This window comes from Artemia franciscana, chromosome 3 (genome assembly GCF_032884065.1).
Source record: "Artemia franciscana chromosome 3, ASM3288406v1, whole genome shotgun sequence".
Taxonomy (NCBI): Eukaryota; Metazoa; Arthropoda; class Branchiopoda; order Anostraca; family Artemiidae; genus Artemia; species Artemia franciscana.
This window is the reverse complement of record NC_088865.1, coordinates 3,642,022-3,661,769: the sequence shown is the minus strand read 5'-3', so window position 1 is coordinate 3,661,769 and position 19,748 is coordinate 3,642,022. Positions and strand designations below refer to the sequence as shown.

At 36.2% G+C, this 19,748-nt stretch overlaps 1 protein-coding gene across 4 annotated transcripts in view; it reads left to right on the top strand.

Moving 5' to 3' along the window:
* Nucleotides 1-19,748, top strand: part of LOC136024766 (protein tramtrack, beta isoform-like) — a 77,485-nt gene that overhangs the window by 42,131 nt on the left and 15,606 nt on the right. The gene's annotated exons all lie outside the window — the stretch shown is intronic.

Below are 19,748 nucleotides of genomic sequence, written 5' to 3'. Positions count from 1 at the left end.
TTCGGTATTCAGTCTAATCCTTTTCAAATCTAAATATGTTATCATAATTTTACATGTTGGGAAAATTTTCCAGGGAGGATTCTGCAGGGGATGGAAGAAATTTTTCATAATAAAATGAGTCTGTTTTTCCCATTCTTTGTATATTTAAAAAAAATGAATTAAATATGTATTTCATATAAATGTAGGGTAAAACATAATTTTGTTCAGTCTAGGATTAACTCAATTGTGGAAAGCATGCTTGAAAAAATTGATTTTCGTGCTTATTGATTCAGTTCTCTCGATAGATTACTTATTGAATTTTATAATATTTTTGTATTATTTGTGAATAAACTTATTTTTTAAAAGATCAAGCATTTTGAGAATTTTAATGGTTAAAAATGGTATAATATATCCTTTGGTGCCACCTGGTAGCGCTAAATCACGGAAATAATTTCTATAAGAGAAACTAAAGTCGTTTTAGGAGTTTCAGGGGCTCATAAATTTCTATCTGAACATCTTAACTACCAACACTCCCAATGTTTTTTTGATTGTTTGGATTCTCCAATAAACTAACAACCAAACAAAGAGGATAAACTGGCGAATTTTTTGAGGATATCTGAATCAAAACCTTTCGGTTTGCCAGAAAAGCTGCAACCATTTCAGTCACGAAGTCTTGAATTGTCGAAAGTAATCTGAATCCAGGGCTATAGCTGTAAACTCTAGCCCCACTACCCCCAAATTTACTAATAATGTATATGTGAATGTATACCTGCTCACAAGACGAAGACTTCTTCTAAGACATTGTTATAAAGAACCCCTGTTTTTTCTTAATTTATTAATGCATGCACACACTGAAAGCTCCATAGTTACTATTACTACTACTAACAACTCACTGCTGTACCCAGCCGCCTGAAGCCAACACAGCTGCGCACGCTCCTTCTCCTTCCCAGTCTATTCAAACCCTCCGTCTTTACACCCTTCCAAGAAGTTCCCATGGTACTTACGTGTTATAGCGACCACACTTCGTTCTTGATCTGCAATGAAACCGGTTTTCTGTGTCCACTCGAAGATAATCAGCGTAGCTGAGCCAGATAAACGGTAGTTATCTGTTAAAGTATACGTTAAAGTTAGTTATCCGTTAAAGTATATTTAAATTCAATATTTAATATGTAGGGTTGGTTAGGTTACGTATTTAACATAAAGCGTTCTGGGCAGCCTGTTTTTATAATTCTCTGTTGTAGTTTCCATAATTTGGTTGCTAAAGTATTATATTTTCATCATATTTTGATATATTTCATTATGATTAACCTAACTTCACTTCTTTATCCTAACTTAACTTCATTTATCACTCCTAACTTAAATTCACATTTCTTTATAACCCGCAAGTACCGTTCCCATTTCCCTTAAATCTTTCCTTACTACATCATTCGTGGTCAACCTGCTTTTCGGTTGACCCTAGAAGGTTGGCTGACAAGGACGATCTTTGGCAATCTGTCATCCTTCATCCGGAGAACGTATCCTTACTTGGTAAAAATCAACAGAAGTCGTACAACTAATACTAAATTTTCACCCTTCTACGTAATTTTTTGTTTTACTTGGGTCTTTGACTAGTTACTGCTTTATTGCCTATACTTAAAACCCTCGTTTTAAATGTCTTCTATGCATTTCTATCTCTTCGTTCTGTTTCTCTTGTTACACCCCTAAAATAACTAGTATTTAATGGTTAATATATCTTTTACTAATATACAAGTTGTGTGTTTATCCTCATTTCCACTCTTCATTACTATCATAGTTTACATTATTTCATTACTCCTGCTAAAAATTCTGATTTGGAAATGGGTTCAAGGTAAAAAGAATTTGAGCCCGATTTGATTTGTTTCTCCATTCATACCCTGTTGCAGGAAAAGAACAGCCATTGTCATTACAAAAAGAAAACGGGTTTTATTCCAATGAGCAATACCCTTATTTTGTCTGAGAATCTGGGAAAGCAGCACTCAGAAAAAATCAAATAAAAATCACTGAAATAGTTAGGACCGAGATCCATATTTCAGCCTTTCGTCTAAAAACAGGAAAGGATAGTCAAATGATCATTAAAAAAATCGTTTGAACTTAATAGTAAGTATGCCGTTTCAGACACGTACACATGAATTTTTCTGCGTAGGGGGGAGGGCGAAAGTAAGAACAAAATAATTTCACATGATAGTTTAAATGAGAAGCGTCCTTGAATTTAAGAAACCAAGATTTCAGGTGGCTTGGGCCCTGAGGCCCTTGTTTATACGTCCTTGTGCAGCTTTCTTTCTCTTTATTTTCTCTACGTAGTTCTCTCTGTTTAGTCTTAGTCGGGCTTACACTTGTCAAATAAAAGCTGATGTTAAAGCTGTACATCCCTTAATCCGGAAGTAATACCAAATTGGAACTTTTTTCTAGGGATATAATTTTCCATGGATATCATTATCATTGGTTACATTTTTCCATGAGTTAAGATTTTACTAGGTGCTTGTATCCCTGAGTGGATTTCTCCTAGTTTTAATTTTTCGGGGCCCGTGCTCTTTTCCAGGGTGCGATTTTCCTATTTCCAACTCTCACAACTATCTGGATCAATAGAAGAGTGGCACTCGTCATGATTTTGGAAGCACGTGAAAAATTTTCAGCACATTTTGTCCTTTTAGGACCAAAAGTAGGAGCCACTTTGCTGGTCTAGCACGTTTCAACTAAAATCCCCCCCCCAAAAAAAAAACAGGAAAGAAACGAGCGTAGAGTCAACGTAATATGTGTTTTTATGCGAGATACAATTGTTTATTTTCATATAACTGTCAATCTTGCTCATTTTTTAAAGTGCCTTAAAATACGTTTGCCAAATGCTGCTATCCCACCAAGTGTCAACCCCTGAGAAAAAAAGTCCCAAGTACGTATCTGTTCGTGTCCCTTCAAATGGTACAAGACCTGATATCTTTCATTCTACAATGCATGGTCAGTTTTATCTACAATGATTTTGCAATAGCTCTTGATAAATCTTGAGGATTTTAAGCGAATAATGGCAAAAATTAGATGGAATAAAACATCTAAAAGCAAGGCTTTATCTAGAAGAGGGGGGAGTTTCTGGTCCAAACCCTTACCCCGATATTTTTACCGACTCATAAAAATGTAAAAAAAATGCACATGAACAATTTTCTGATGCATTTTTAACGTATTTTTTGTACCCCCTCCCCGAACAAAAAATCCGGGTACGCCCTTTTCTGAAAAGTCTTTTCTGTGAAGATAAAAGTAAATGATCCTACGGCTGAATTTTCGAGATTTTACCTTCGAAACTCCCATAGCGAGGAAAACCATAAAAAAGTTGTGAAAAAAGTTCTTCTCCTTTTGTTCGTTTCTAAGCAACCGAAAATTCAAAAATCAATATAACCTCGAAGAAAAAGGAAATTCAATATTTTTTCCCTCTTTTTGGTTCCTTTCTCTTGCTCGTCAATATTTAATGCAGATAGTTTTAAAGGCGTATAACTACTAAAAGAAAAGGTAAGCATATTAAGTCGTATCTAATGTCATCGTGAATAGATGAGAAGTGCCCGCAGGCGTAGTAAGTGTAAGGGGGGATATTCAGGGCTGAACCTTCCCACAACTCAAGTAGGCCATTGACATATAACAATACACCGGATTCATCTTCGCTTGGCCGCAAAGGGGCCTGATGTTTAATGCCAGCTCCTGAAGTGACGACGGGGAGGGGACTCGTCTGTCGAATGAATTCCTATGGAGAGTATGTCGATGTCCTATTGACCACAATAGGTCTAAGAGGAACTACTTTTATTTATCTAGGTAGGCTATTGGCTTAGAGCTAAAGCTAAACTTCTCATTATAACAGACATTTCAAACTTTTCCCTACATTATTAAACATGGAGGTAACTTCACCTCTTCGGCTTGGAAAAAATTATAAAAGAAGCATGCTTTTATTAAAATTGTAGTTGAAAATAAACAATAACAAACAATAAAAAAATACTTAGTCACAGTCAAAAGATGCTTATGGAGTGCCAAACTATTATTTTTCTGTATTTATTTTTAAACTATTATAATACAAATAATTGTATCGTATCGTTTCTTCAAAGAACTTAGTTGAACTTGCCGAGCAATTGCTATCCTAGTGTACCCTCCAGCCTTTTGCTGAGCCAAGAACACAGCACTTTACGCTGTAATCGGGCTTTAACGATTTTCAGATTCTGTGATACTTGTAACTCACTGCATTCTTGCATCGGGCGACCATTAATAGGGGGCTCAGTTCCAAACGTCTATGCCTGAAAACGGCCTACGTAAGTGAAATTGTCATGACTTTCTATATAATTGGTAAATATCCGTATAACCCAGCAAATCGCTAATATTCCCAGGTGACTCCCCCCCTGGTGATCCTAGATCAATGAGGGAAAAATATTTAGATTCCTTTTTTTTCCCCTTGTATTGGAAAATCGATCGACATTGTAACTACGCGATGTTTGTGCTGTATTCTGAAGTTTGATTGACCAAGGCTACTTGCAATTTTAAAGTTCCTTAACCCATCGATCATTCCCTAATGAACGAATGAATGTGTTTTTGTTCACTTTAAAGATACAAAATTACAAGTGGAGTAATAAAAAAAATCTAATAAAGAAAAAAAACATTTCTGATTTAATATTTTCGATTGCTTTTAAGGGAAATTCCATCAAACAGTTCGGAAATCACTTGAATAGTGTGATTCCTGTGTGTTTTTAACTTGACAAGATTTAGGCAGTTACCATATTTATTTTTCTTTTTATTTGTTTTTTTTTTTTTAGAGTCATCTTGGGCCCAAAATAGTGCTTTTGGAGTTTTGAGAGTAACGTTTTTTTTCTCTTTCAATTAATTCAAAATGTAAATCTACAAGCTATTATATATCTGAAAAGTTCGCATTCTTCTTTGTTTTTTTCTAAATTTAGAGGGAGGGATTCAAATCTGCTGTATTTTAATTACTTTTATAGGAATCTGTTGAAAAAATTACCAAAATTTTTCCCATCAAAGAAATAATAAAAAATCTATTGATAAAAAAAAAACATTATTCTACACTATTCTGAGATCTTGTTTGGCAAATTTGGACTTTTGCCGAAATAAAATAAATTTTCATATCCTTCCTAGGACAGGGAACTAAAAGAATAAGACAATTCACAGCATCATATTACTTACGGCAACCCCGTATTTAAGGACTGTGGACGGACATATTATCAGAAACACCAGACATGAACAAAAAATGGCATTATGGCTGGCATGTAGAGTACATGGCTGGCATTATGGCTGGCATGTAGTGCATGTACAATGGCACATAGAGTGGCATGTAGAGTACATCTGCAGTTCAGTAGTTGTGCATTATATTTTTGATTTATAGCTGTACACTTAAATGGCAGCGACCACCGAGATTGTTTCATTTAAATTTACTTTATGTCTCTTATTTCAATGGAATCAGCATTTTCGAAAATTGAATAGTTAATTTAAGCTAATAGCTCAAATTAATTTAATTAATATTAAATTTAATTAAGTTTAATTTAATAAATTAATAAATTAATTTGATTAAATTATTAAATTTTAAATTTAAAAATAATATAAATTAATAGCTAATTTAAGCAGGCCGCTAAGCACTTTTACTGGGTCCCTGGCTGGCAGACACTCTAGTTTGGAAATTTTATATGATATCATACTTCAGGTAGAATCCCCTCTAAGAATTTTTTTTCTACGGTTTTAACCTTTCTTCAGAAGTTGGGGCTATAAGAAACGGTACCTAGAAGACAAAGCAAGTACCAATTGTCCTTTTTATATGCTCTCCCAGGAACACCAGTTGGGAGAAATTCGGTGATGCTATGTCCCCTTCATACAAGGCCCAACTTTTTATTACATACATTTGCTTTGAATTGAATTCTCTCCAAAATGGTGTAAAAATTAGATTTATTTGCAGTCTTGATTCCCCTCCCCATAGAAAATCTGTGACTCCTATCCTCCCCTCTGACAGATACTGACATGAACTCTTTGTCCTGTATCAGTAGACGCATTCGTGAAAGAACTTGTTTTTTTGGAAAATTCCTTTGGAAAATTGCATTTTTGAATATGGGCCCAAGCCCCTGGGTTTTAATCCCTGCGGTTAACACAGAAAGTAAGCACTGCAAGCAAAACCAATAGCCTATTAGCACTGCAAGAAACTCTAGCCAATATTGGCTCGTGGTCATATGCGGATAAATCGATGGTCAGTCAACTAGCCCTTTTAGAATTAACTTTAATTTGCTGGGGGAGGGTGGAGCTTTAAAATGTAAAAACAGGCTAATCACGGAGAAAATATATTGAGCTCTGGAGAACATCTTAAAAGTATTGAGATTTCCTCGATTGCATATGCTCTTAGTTGGAAATATTGCTGGAAATGATAATATACGTATTCTGGACTTAGCAGACTTAGCTGGACTTAGCAGACGTAGCTGGACTTAGGCAGAGGAAGGGCTCGGTGATTCGGTCATTAAAAACTTTCTTGAATAGGCATTATTAAGTTGTTTATTCTTAATTTGTTTATTGTCAGCAAGTTAAATAGATTTGCCAAATAAAACCCCAGTCACGACATAGCTACCATGATATTAATTATCTCGTCCCAAACTTGGTATTCTAATCAATTTTGATTTGGGTAGGTTATGAACTGGCTAAGGCTTGAGAGCATGTGTTCTGTGTCTATCCTGCGATAATATTTATGGACCAGGGTTGAAGGCACAGAGTCGTGTACAAACAAACCGGATATTTGAAGTCTCCTTATTTTTTCTAATTGCTTCATTGATTCGCTTATTCAATGCCATTGGCCTCGTCTCATAATGATTTTCTTAATGAATAACTCGTATTTCAGTTAAGCTGAGGCTACCTTAGTATGGAAGGAATTTCCCCTTTAAGATTAATTCCAAGAACCTTCCGTATAGACAGAGGGCAAGAATTATTGCCATTTCCCCTTAAGACAACCAAAAAGTCTACCCGGCTTTAACTTGGTACCTAAGAAAACTAAAAAAAAAAAAAAAAAACGGGATGCGTTGTATGATTTTCCCCGAACCACACATTTCAATTCTGGCTGAGGGCAGATCGCTATAGATCGACACCTGCGCTGTGCAGGCTTCATTGATCCGCAAGTAAAACTTTTTTTTTCGTTATGTCAAACGACCGGTAGTAAAGTTTATATTTCTAGGAGTGTTTTCACGATGAGATTCAGTAGGTTTCCAATCCTCCCCCCCCAAAAAAAAAATTTTTTTTCTTCTTTTTTAATTATACCTGATGCACGGAGGCAAGAGCGCACATCTCATTATGGAGATTGCATACAGTCGGTAGGTTTTATTAATTTTTAAGGAGTTAGGCTTGAGTAAAGGACTGAAGATAATAAATGGAGTTTAAATTTTGCATCTAGGGAATAGGGGAGAATATCCCACGCCGTTCCTCACTAATGGCTATATGTGACGTTTTTATGGCACTTGGTATCTACCATATGGCGATCGCAAATTCTGTCGGTCTGTCTATCCCGGTTTTGCTACTTAAGGCACTTCCAGGAAAGCTAAGACGATGAAATTTGTCAGGCGTATCAGGAACCAGGCCAGATCAAATTAGAAATTGTCGTTTCCCCGATTCGACCGTCTTGGGACGGTTAAATTGAAAAATTAAAAAAATGAGGTATTTTGAACTTACGAATGGGTGATCCGATCTTTATGAAATTTGATGTTTGGAAGGATGTCGTGTCTCAGAGCTGTTATTTTAAATCCCGACCGGATCTGGTGACATTGCAAGGAGTTGGGGGGGGGGCAAAACCTTGGAAAACGCTTAGAGTGGAGGGATCGGGATGAAACTTGGTGGGGAAAAAAATCACAAGTCCTAGACGCGTGAATTTTGAAAAATTAGAAAAAAAGAGGTATTTTTAACCTACGAAGGAGTGATCGGATCTTAATGAAACTTGATATCTGGAAGGATATCGTGTCTCAGAGCTCTTATTTAAAATCCCGACCGATTCCGGTGACATTGGGGGAGTTGGTGGGGAACCTAAAATCTTCGAAAACCCTTAGAGTGGAGGTATCGGGATGAAACTTGGTGAGAAAAATAAGCACAAGTCCTAGATACGTGATTGACATAACCGGAACGGATCTGATCTCTTTGGGGGAGTTGGGGGGAGGTTAATTCTAAAAAAAAATAGAAAAAATGAGGTATTTAACTTACGAAGGAGTGATTGGATCTTAATGAAATTTCATATTTAGAAGGATCTCGTAACTCAGATCTCTTATTTTAAATCCTGACCGGATCCAGTGCCATTAGGGGGGGGGGCACCGGAAATCTTGGAAAGCGCTTAAAGCGGAGAGATCAGGATGAAACTATGTGGTAAGAATAAGCACAAGTCTAAGATATGTGACGGAAATTACCGGACCGGATCCGCTCTCTTTGGTGGAGTTGGGGGGGGGGTAATTCGGAAAAATTAGAAAAAATGAAGTATTTGTAACTTAGGAACGGGTAATCAGATCTAAATGAAATTCGATCTTCAGAAGGAACCCATGTCTCAGAGCTCTTATTTCAAATCCCGACCAGATCTGTTGACACTGGAGGGAGTTGGAGGAGGGAAACCGGAAATCCTGGAAAACACTTATAAATTTCGTAGATACGTGATTGACGTAATCGGACTGGATCCGCTCTCTTTAGGGGAGTTAGGGGATGGGATTCAGTGCTTTGGCGAGTTTGGTGCTTCTGGACGTGCTAGGACGATTAAAATTAGTTGGCGTGTCAGGGAGCTGCACAAATTGACTTGATAAAGTCGCTTTTTCCGATTCGACCATCTGGGGGGCGGAAGGGAGAGGAAAAAATTAGAAAAATTGAGGTATTTTTAACTTACGAGTGGGTGGTCAGATCTTAATAAATTTTGATATTTAGAAGGATCTCTTGACTCAGAGCTTGTATTTTAAATCCCGACTGGCATTAAGCTTCTGATTTTGCTTTTAAAGCCATCTATTGATTCTTAAAATTTTGCCCGAGCTCATACCATATGAGCTCTTGGCTCTTCTGAGCTCGTCACAAGTGCCATATGAGCTCTTAGCTCTTCTGACCTCGTCACAAGTGCCATATGAGCTCTTGGCTCTTCTGACCTCGTCACAAGTGCCATATGAGCTCTTAGCTCTTGTTTTTCTGCCTCTTTCCTGCCAGTATTGTACGTAAGTAAAAATGGTTTACTTTTTTTTATAGAAACAGCAGCAGCAAGCCCTAGATTGTTGCTGTTCAACATAAAAACTAAAGAAACAAATTACGCCTAATAATAATACATGTGATCACAAAATAATAGAAGTCACACAAAAATAAGCACACAAAGCCGTGCGTAATTTTTCGGATATCAAATTCCAGACTATGGTTAACGAAACGGTAAGCCTCCAAGCTGGATCTTAATACTTCTGAGTGACAAGGCCTATGTAATACTAGGCTATTTTGCCGCTGATTCCAAACGACGAGAAAAATAGGGACTATTTTCCTAAGGCTCCTTGGTATAAACGTTATTTCCTTTTCCTGGTTTATGTAAGTGACGTCAAAAAATTAATGCAAAACGCAAATTATATGGAGTATAGTTGAAGAAAAAATCCTGCAAGTTGGGCTACTAACCAAAGGTCCTTCCCTGTGTACGTTCCAGACAATGGCATCAATTCAATAAAATGGGAAGGGGGAATGTATTAGAAAATATACTGGCGGCATGGAGAAAGCGCGCAAAGACTTTTTTAAAACGCATGCTGTCTGTAGTCTATTATAACTTAAGTTATGTTCTGACACCAACCGTCTGGGGCTACACGGAAAGCAGGTCGTCCTTGTCTGGGTTGGGAGGATGTCATAAATAAAGATTTAAAGGAAATGGGAGCTTCCTGGGAGGGTGTAAAGAGGGAGGCTTTGAGTAGATCAGGTTGGAAGAGGAGCGTGCGTAGCTTTGTTGGCCTCAGGCGGCTTGGTGCTGCAGTGAGTTATTAGTAGTAGTAGTAAGTTCTGACAAACCGTGACAAAAAACTGCTTGACAAAAAAAAGTTCACGTGGTGAAACGAAAATCGCCAGGCAATTCGCACTGAAGGCGATTTTCTACCTTTTTTTGATTTGTATTATATTATGTACGTTCTATTGGCCAGATGTAAGCTTGCGAAATATACTAATATAAACCGAGGGAAAAGGGAACTATCAGCAAATGGCGAGTGTTATTTTTCCCTTTATTCATCAATAGCTAGTATGCTCATTCAAATATTGAATGAATACCAAATGCATATTTACCTGATTCATGCCGTTTTTGCCGTTCCTTCCATACATTTTCTATGATTCTCAGGTTCTTGTATTCATTGCAGCTTATAGCATACAATATGGGATATAATCTAATGCTTGTTATTAATTTTTTAACATCCATTCTATTTTTATCTTAAAAATATAGCCTCGCGTCACGATTTTGTCAGCTTCAAGTTCAAGTGTGGCGAAACAATTTTTTTACTTCGGAAGGAATTTTGGTCGCCCGGCGAAGCAATATTCGCTTTCTGGCAGAATAAGCTTCAATGTGTCTACTTTCACTTTATAGATTTCATATTCCAATAAAACTTCATTCTCTATCTCCCTAAAATTTATTTGCTTGAATCAATGTGAGGAAACGGAATTGAAAAAAAAGGAAAGTTAGACTCGTTGATAAGGGAACTTCAAGCTATATTCTCATTAAGAACTCTTAGAATATATTATATCTGAGACAGGTTTTTCAAAACCGGTAGTTCGAGGAAAAAATCCATTTACAAAAAAGAATTCAGACGAAAATTGGCGGGTGAATTCATTATATTCCTTTTTTTTAAATATGAGACCACAGAAAGTTATAAGCGGAAGAAATTGGTGATAATTAACCAAGAGTTTCATAAAATCTGCTTAAAATGACCAGAAAGAAGTAGAATAAAGACATAAAAATGGCTGTTCAAAAAAGCATAGTTCTGTTATTGAATCCGGGCGCTTGCGTGCTTAAGGGGGTTAGTGAGTGTGCAGTTTACTAATAATAATACGTGTTTTCAAAAATGTCTTGAATTGTTTATTTCTGAAAAGCTTTCCGTAATATGCTTGTTTTTTTTTCGCTGTTTGATGACTGTTTTCAAACAGTTCGTGGTAACGCACCGTAAGTAAGGAGCGACCCGGCTCAATAGTAACCGAAACTCTAAAAAATGGAATTTTGATCCCAATAGATACATCAGAAGAATATTATGAGGTTATGAGGGGGGATCTTTCCATGGAGGAACAGAATTTTCCATGAAGGGGTGCCGGTTTTCCCAGCATTATTTAAAAAATGATCAGAAATTAAATCTAAAAACAAGTTTTTTTCAACTGAAAGTAAGGATCAACATTAAAACTTAAAACGAACAGAAATTATTACATATATGAGGGGTTGTGACTTATTTCCAACACCTAGTTCTTTAAGCTAAAGTATTTTTAGTAATTTCAAAAGAGCTATTTATTTTAATTAAACGGCCTTTGTGATTCAGGGGTCATTCTTAAAGAATTTTTACAAAATTCGAACTTTAGCTTAAAGAGCGAGGTATTGACGAGAGGGCGAAACCGCTCATATACGTAATGATTTCTGTTCGTTTTAGGTTTTAATGTTGCTCCTTACTTTCAGCTGAAAAAACTTTTTTTTTTATTTAATCTCCCTATAAAAATCCAGCATGTATGCCTAATTAGAGGCGTGTGTATGGCTTTCGAATTTAAAGCAGGGGTGTAATTTACTATGAAGCACGGGGGTAACTGCCACCTCCAGGCCTAATTTTGTCCCTCCATACCTCAGTTTGGCCCCGCCCCCATCTGAATTTTAGTTTCTGTAAAAAATCTTGAAAAGCCTGCATAATTTAAGTATCCAGAGAGACAGGTCAGTTATCTTTAGTAAATCTTTGCCTTTATACAAATATTCATTTTCCCCATCTGAATTTTAGTTCTGTAAAAAATCTTGAAAAGCCTGCATAATTTAAGTATCCAGAGAGACAGGTCAGTTATCTTTAGTAAATCTTTACCTTTATACAAATACTACCATTTTTACTTGATTTGGGAAAATTAGCTCCAACTTTGCCCTCACCCTCAGGATTTTATAAAATTACGCTACTGTTTTAAAGGGGGGGGGGTACTGGTATATGGAAATAAGTAGAAATTACAGAGAAGTTTGATAAAACTAAAGAACGACATTAAAAAATCCTAGATTTTGTTTAGAGATACGCGGGCTTTCCTTGTTTAGCGCTTCAAAGTTTGGCTTTACACGCCCTGTAATTACGATAATTTTCATTTAGACTGCAATGTCTCTTAGCCTTTTACCAGTTCCAAATTCATTAAGGGTTTCTATGCTCAGGAGTGCTCCATTTGTGTGTTTTTGGTGGGTGAGGGGATTGTAATAACTTAAATGACTAAATTAAAGAAAATATTTATAATTCCCATGGATATCCCGAGGGGAGAGCCAAGGTCATTTCCAGTGCAGTATTCAGGATTTTTGTTCAGGAAAGTTTTATTCAGCTTGTTTGGGGGAGGGGTCTACAAAATGCAACAAAATTTATTTATCTCTATTTTTTTCCTTTTGAGTGAGTCATACAAAAATTATGCGGGGTACGGGGGATTTTAAAACCAAGTTGCCCCACCCCCTGGTAAAGTTTTTGCACTTGCCCTGTGGAAGTAAAAAAAATACATTTACTTTGTAATCTTGGATTATACTACAGTATCAGGCTATCATATTTCCTGACAAAAAATTGCATCCCTTACCCTACGCTACGTTTGGTACAATATTCGTAAATACTCTTGAAAGTTTTGCAAATTATGTTAATTTTCCATTGTGTCCGAAATAGGATGGGCTGGGTTATCAGAATTCGGGAATAGATTGGCCACAGACGGCATAATATATAAGGCATTCTAGTAGTATTCACAAAAATTCTCAAATAAAAGTAAAGAGCCATAATAAAACTAAAATAAATAGAAAACCCTAACGACCTAGCAGATCCTAGGTTAGTTTAAAGTTGCCACACTTTCGCCACGCTTGGCACGTACAACATGATGTACGTGATTTCAGAGAGCTGACGACCCCTTGTTAAGAAGTTGCTGTTTTCTTCGTTGTATTCGACCCCTCCTGTGTTTTATGCAAAATATAAAGCCTTATTGAGATAAAAATAAAAAAAATTGTGCCTGGTTCTTTCTTTTGTAAAACTTTTTCCTCTTTGCTTGTCATATTCTTTTAACTAAATTCATTTTACTGTTTCTTTATATGAAAAAAAGAAGAAGAAAAAACAGTTGAAAAAGAAGAATTGAGAAACAAAATTTTCACGGTCTAGCCGGTGCCTGAATAATCAAAAGTCGATAGTAGACGCATAAAAAATTGACTTCAAAAATTCTCTCAGTTGTTCCATTGCCAAAAACCTGATTCTTTTTTCGTCAGAAAAAAAATCCTTTTGCTCCGAGCGATACGTAACACACATTCTTGAATTTTCGAATGACGCAAAAACTAGATTTTTTTCTCTAAAAAAAGAAAATTAAAGCCAAACCAGATTTCATTTTGAATAGTTATCAGAATGTTTTCAGAAATTTTTGTGTGGTAAGATAATGAATTTGTGAAAATAGTTTGAACAGGAAAAAGCAAATAAAGCATTGATTTATTTTCTCAAATTTGTTCAAGCGCTTAAGGTTTTTAAACTAAGATACTGTGGCTGTTCATGTTTTCATATGCCATGCATGGGTAGGGGGTTAACGAATTGTTCCAATCAGATCCGTTCCTGGGGTTGGTAGTGCCTAGGGTATATTACGTATAGCTAATTACAGCGCCCACTCCTGAATTAAATGTAAGCAAAAAAGCCGAATCAAAGTGAGAAATTTGATTAAAGTGGGTGATCCCCAAGCCGCGGCCCGACATCCCTTCTCAGCTACTACGGCGCCCGGGACAGCTGACCCGGTTACCCCCCTCTCCCCCTTTGAACGGTTCTGGATCCAAACGTGATGTGTGCGCTTTTGAGCGTATATTCTAAGATCTGGGTGTGTTTTTTTCGCTAATAATCCTAGGATAAGAAGGGGAGGGGATCTGTACCCAATATTTATGGGTAATTCTGTGCTCTCTTGAGCTCTTTGCCTATATTTAATTCTATGAAAAGGGAAAAGTGGAAATCTGGCCCCTATAACTAGCTAAATATGCCTTCCCAAGCCATATTGATTTTTTGAATCTAGAAGGAATTCTACTAAATTAAAATTATTTTTCCCTTTCATGGGTGCTGCTTCTCTTGGTATCATTCACCACAGAAATTGCGGACTAGCTTTAGTTGGTTGTACAAGACTGGCAAGATATAGTACACCCAGCCATATTTTCCTTGGAGAAGGGAAGAAAATAGGTTTTCCCAGAGGAGAACTATTAAATTAAAAAAAAAGTGTGTTGTTTGGCTAAACTATTATAATATGTTTTCAAAAGTCCTTTAAGACAGCTCATTGGACGGCTATTTGTTTGAAAATTTTCCCTCCCCCCATGAAATTATGACTTGATTAAAGGCTTGCAAAGTAGTAAGTGTTCCCTTTGTATTCAAAAGAACTTCAATGGGACCGTGGTGGCCCCCCTTTTTTGAATTATTCAAACGAGAAATGAAATGGCTTAAACGTGAAGGATATTTTTTCTCTTTACTCTAACCAAATCTGGAAGATTTAGACAGCCCATTATCTAAATTTCAGTCTCATGTGCAACTCATATTAATTAATATTGGTTCATCATATGAGGAGCCCAATCCGACCTGATCCACATCCACCTCTATAACCCTTCAACATTTGCCCTTTATGAGAATTGTTGTCGAATATGGCTGCCCACTCTCTGTTGTGGCTCCTAAAACTCGTTTGGTATTATTTAAAAATGATAAAGAATAGGGCTAGTGTGGTAGGATACAGAACCGCTTAACAGTGACGGATCCAGAATTTCGGGAGGTGCATATGAGACAATCCCCACATTTGCACAGGTGTATCTATTTACTTTCTTTCGAGCTTTCTCTCGATGTACCGTTGTTTGTGAAGTAGACGAGACAAACAAATATGCAGCTTGTTCTGGTTGCCAAAGGAGGAAATACAGGCAAGAGTACTAGAAAACAGCTCTTTAAAAATTATGTCAATCTGGAACCCACTTCCTGAGAGCTTTATCCCATCAAATACATTTATTTATTCCTTCAAGTGAAGGTCCGAGAGATTTTTAAACCTAGTTGTTAAGTGGAGTAGAAGACAAGTAGGTTTTCAGGTGATTTATATGTAAAAGCTTTAAGGCCAATATTTCTTTCTTTACTGAAAACTCTGGTTATTACGGTAAAACGAGGGATGATTAAACTTTCTGAACAGTTTTATTCTTAACGGTCCGATTTTTATGTTTAATCATTTGCATAGTTTTCTTCTCGAGCGTTTGTATAGCCATCTTGTCTTTCTCTTTCTTAATATGATCCATGGAATAGTGGAATTAAAATAACATCGGCAAAAATTCATTTGCCGAAATGGAAGGAGCGCATGACTTCGAAAAACAGGTAAAAAAAAGAGAAATTGTTTGGAAATAAAAATAAATTTATCGAGAGATTGTTAGAATTTTGAGATATTGTGGAGGGAGTACGACAATAAGGTCCTTCCCTTCTTGTGTAAGCGCTTGCGCCGTCTAGAGGAGCCCATTGGTATCCGTTCATATTCTTTCGTAACCTTTTGAACATATTATCAGCTATCGTTAATTTGTGCTACTCATTTCCCAGTGTGTGGGTGTTTTAACGCCACCGCGGTTTTCCGCCACCGTTTGTTTTCCGCCATCCTGGAAATCTTGCATCATCAAGAGGATTTGTTGAGTCAGAATAGATAGGCTAGGTTAGTCTATGTCTATGTTTTTGTCTGTATCTGTGTCCATGGCTATGTCTGCTCTATGTCTGTGTCTATATCTATGTCTATTCTGACCTACCTGAATTAAAAAGTGGAACCTAGAATCGGCTAATGTGAAATTCAACTGGCCTGCATTTTTTGGCCAATGAAGTATACTTCTTCATACCCTTAGATTATCTACTTACTGGGATCGATTTATGTGAAATTCAACTTTTTAAGGAATTATTAAGGACTGTTTGTGAATTTGAGAATTTGTATAGGCAAGCCCAAAAGATGAAAGATACTAGATGGATAGATGGCTCCTCAATCCCTTATTTAAAGATACTGTTCAAACTAAGAGTTGTTCGTCAATGCGCTTGTATGAATGTTATTACGTTAAAGTATTCAAGAAATCAAAAATAAAAGGTTTTGTTTTTATATCATCCCTTTTCCCCGTTTTATTAGCAAAAAAGAACGACCTTTTTTTATCTTGCTTTTCTCGGACGGGGCTTAGGTTTTTCTATCCTCATAAATGGGGCAGTCTTCGTACGGCGGGGTACATTTCCTTTGGTCCTCGTGTGACATTCTAATCTGACCTCCCTTCCGTCTTTCCTTTTAGTGACGGTCTCATGATTTTTTTTTTAAAAGGTTCAAGTTCTTAGCTTGGTTAGATCGGCCATTTATTGAAACTTGAAAGTTTCAAACTTGGAGGTTTTTAAAAAGTAATAAGTTGGGGAGATATATTTGAAGGACATGTTGCTCGTATTTACATGCTTTAGTTGCTAAAAATAAAGATTTTACCAGTTTATTGCGATTATTATTGCTGCTACAACAAATATGTTTTAAGGGTGGTGGACAGAGGGGGCACTTGCCTGGGCACACGAATTTTAGAGGTGCAAAATCCAAATAATAGCCCAACATTTATAATCATATTGTAATTTTTGAAATTCCATATTTATTGAAATGAAGTAGAGGGCGCAGTTGGTGCAGATAACATAATCAAATTGAATCCGAAATTTTCGTTTCTCCTAAATTTTCATCATCATTCCTTAAAAATAAAATTAAGTAGACGGAATTTAATCAATTTTAATGTTTTTTTTGTGATATTTTGTGCTCAAATTTTGTTATAAATGAAAATTTCGCCTGAAAATTTTTGAGAGACAGAGGGAGGGGAACTAATCAAGATTTAACCCGGGCGTAACAGAGGAAAGAACTGCCACTGTGCTTCAGTGGTCCCTGGTTACTTTTGGTAATTTTGAGGCAAATTTCTTTTTCTAACTAAACATTTTTCAGTCATTTCAATAAAAAAATTTGCGCAAGTTGGATTACAAAGTGTTCCAGCCTATGTGCTCCTCTCTTGATTAGACCGGCCGTTTGTTCAACCACTAACTAACAGACAAACACTTCAATAGATGATTTTTTCCAGCAACCTTTTTTTATTTTCTGAGCGACTAGCAAGAGGCGTTCTCGAGTACCTATTTCCTTCTTTTTTGCCAATCTTTTTTATTTGAACAAGTTTTTTCAAATATGAACAAAATATGTTACCTTGTTAGTACTAAACCTACTAAAATATGTTATCTTGTTAGTTTCTCGAGCATTCTTCTTCATAATTAAATAAAAAAAAAAACAAGTTTTTTTAAATGAAAGTAAGGAGCGACATTAAAACTTAAAACGAACAGAAATTACTCCGTATATGAAAGGGGCTTTTCCTCCTTGACACCACGCTCCTTACGCTAAAGTTTTTTATTGTTTTAAAAAGTAGAGTTGCGAGAAAGAATCAAACTTTAGCGCAAGGAGCGGGATGTCAAGGAGGAAAAGCCCCTTTCATATACGGAGTAATTTCTGTTCGTTTTAAGTTTTAATGTCGCTCCTTACTTTCATTTAAAAAAACTTGTTTTTTTTATTTAATTTCTGAAAGTTTTTTAATTAATGCATGACTGATTTTGGCTCTCCGTACATAAATTATTAAAATGAAATTTGCATATTAATTCTTTTTTTGGCTAAATGGCTTTCTCTTAGTTTTGATCAGACGATTTTGAGAAATAAGGGGTGGGGAAGGAGGTTTTGTTGCCCTCCAATTTTTCGGTTACTTAAAAAGGCAACTAGATCTTTTATTTTTAACGAACGTTTTTATTAGTAAAAAAAAATACGTAACTTAAGAATTAACTTACGTAACCAACTTTTATATTCTTATATTTTTGATTATATATATGAGGGGGTTGGTCCCTTCGTTAATACCTCGCTCTTCACACTAAATCTTGTTTTATCCCAATTCTTTAAGAATGACCCCTGAATCAGAAAGGCCGTAAAATAAATAGTTGAAATTATTTAAAAAAATTTTAGCATAAAGAGTGAAGTGTTTATCTCCTCCTAAATACCTCGCTCTTTATGCTAAAGTATTTTTAGAACCCCTCATATGCGTAATAATCTCTGTTCCTTTTTAAGTTTTAGTGCTTCTCCTTACTTTCAATTGAAAAAACTTTTTCATGTTTATATTTTCATTGTTTTTTTTTATAGTAATGCTAGAAAGTCCTGCGCCCTTTTCATTGAATTTCTCTTCCCCCATGGAATATTCCTCCAAGGAAAGATCCTCTCATATAGCCCCCTCCCCTGAACCCCACACCCAAACCAAAAAATCCCCCTGATAACGTCGGTACACTTCCCAGTAACCATTACTGTATGTAAACATTGGTCAAAGTTTGTAACTTGCAGCCCCTCCCCCAGGGACTGTGGGGGGTAAGTCATCCCCAAAGACATAGTTATTATGGTTTTCGACTATGCGGAACAAAATGGCTATCTCAAAATTTTGATCCGTTGACTTTGGGAAAAAATGAGCGTGGGAGGGGGCCTAGGTGCCCTCCAATTTTTTTGGTCACTTAAAAAGGGCACTAGAACTTTTCATTTCCGTTAGAATGAGCCCTCTTGCAACACTCTAGGACCACTTGGTCGATACGATGACCCCTGGAAAAAAAAAAAAAAAAAAAAAAAAAAAAAAAAAAAAAAAAAAAACACGCACCCGTGATTTGTCTTCTGGCAAAAAATACGAAATTCCACATTTTTGTAGATTGGACCTTGAAATTTTTTCTATAGGGTTCTCTGATACGCTGAATGCGATGGTGTAATTTTCGTTAAGATCCTATGACTTTTAGGGGGTGTTACCCCCTATTTTCCAAAATAAGGCAAATTTTCTCAGGCTCGTAACTTTTGATGACAATAATTAAACTTGATGAAACTTATATATTTGAAATCAGCATAAAGATCTGATTCTTTTGATATATCTTTTAGCATCGAAATTCCGTTTTTTAAAGTTTCGTTTACTATTGAGCCGGGTCGCTCCTTACTACAGTTCGTTACCACGAACTGTTTGACAAGGCACTTTTCCTGTTATTTTATAGTGTTTTTTTTTCTTTAACTTACTGACGGGCAATCTGATTCTCAGCAGGGTTTAATATTTTATATTTCTGAGACAAGTTCTCGTGAATCTATGGTAAACTTTTAGCCCAAACGTCAAGTTATGTGGCAACATTATTGTGGCAACATTTTCTTTAACTTACTGATCGGCAATCTGATTCTCAAAAGGATCTAATGTTTTATATTTCTGAGACAAGTTCTCATGAATCGATGGTAAACTTTTAGCCCAAACGTCAAGTTATGTGGCATCATTATTTTGGCAACATTTTCTTTAACTTACTGACGGGCAATCTGATTCTCAGTAGGGTCCAATGTTTTATAATTCTGAGAAAAGTTCTCATGAATCGATGGTAAACTTTTAGCCCAAACGTCAAGTTATGTGGCCATATTTTCTTTAAGTTACTGATGGGAAATCTGATTCTCAGCTGGGTCTAATGTTTTATAATTCTGAGAAAAGTTGTACTGAATCGATGGTAAGCTTTTAGCCCAAACGTCAAGTTATATGGAAACAT